Raw genomic sequence first — 874 nt, 5'->3', positions numbered from 1 at the left:
GTGAAGCTGACGTAGAGTAATAATTCACTTCATATGCTCTCTGTCATTGATGATTGTTCTTTGTTTCTTTATGGAGTATTGAGGAAGGGAATATGATCAGAGTGGTAGTAACAGATATGTGGAAATTCAACATGAGTGAAGGTGATAAAACATGCTAAGCTTACACGTAAACTGAAGTTATAGTCAGTTTGGAAGTATGTCTAGTCCATGGTGGACAAGGTTACTTGAATGGGTTAACACCTACTTTCTTGACTTTGTAATGTAAATGTAAACTGAGTTAAGCCATAATTCATTTTTATTTCTACCTTTGCTTCTCCTACTTTGACATGTCAAAATGGTGCATTGCTTGAAAGCCCATCTCTACACATCCATGTTACCCTCCCACAGGTGTTTCCACTTGACTAATCAGACTGTGTGGCCTTTACAGGCTCAGCTTGATTGACATGTTTTAAAGGGGTGGATCGGTACACTGAAGTCCCGGTGGACGGGATGGCATGTTGGAACGAGGTTTGAGTACATACAGCAAATACTTGAAGCCAGGTTACTCAACCACTGGATACGGGGCATTGAAGGTGATGTGTAGATCCTGATTGATTCAGTGATTTTTTGGCCCTATTTGTATTTGGACCTAAAGGCTGGTTAACCACTGTAGGGAGGAGACGTTGAACATATTGTAGTTCAATATAGTTGTTAATTTTAGTTCAATATAGTTTGTTTGTAGTTTGTAACAGTTGTATTTCCACTCACGTACCATCAACGCCAACCCACAGTCCTCGTTTTATCCACCACTTTCTCACCTGTACTACTGGAACTGACTGGGAAACCAAAGTTCCCCCGTGGGTCGCCACCACTCGCCTTAGGAGAGGCTGCTCTT

At 41.4% G+C, this 874-nt stretch overlaps 1 pseudogene; it reads left to right on the top strand.

Moving 5' to 3' along the window:
* On the top strand, positions 1-106 carry LOC117941507 (annotated as a pseudogene; the record flags this gene model as incomplete).
* Positions 107-874: the final 768 nt, after the last annotated feature.

The sequence above is a fragment of the Etheostoma cragini genome, unplaced genomic scaffold (assembly GCF_013103735.1).
Source record: "Etheostoma cragini isolate CJK2018 unplaced genomic scaffold, CSU_Ecrag_1.0 ScbMSFa_889, whole genome shotgun sequence".
Lineage (NCBI taxonomy): Eukaryota > Metazoa > Chordata > Actinopteri > Perciformes > Percidae > Etheostoma > Etheostoma cragini.
This window is presented reverse-complemented; position numbering and strand designations above follow the sequence as displayed.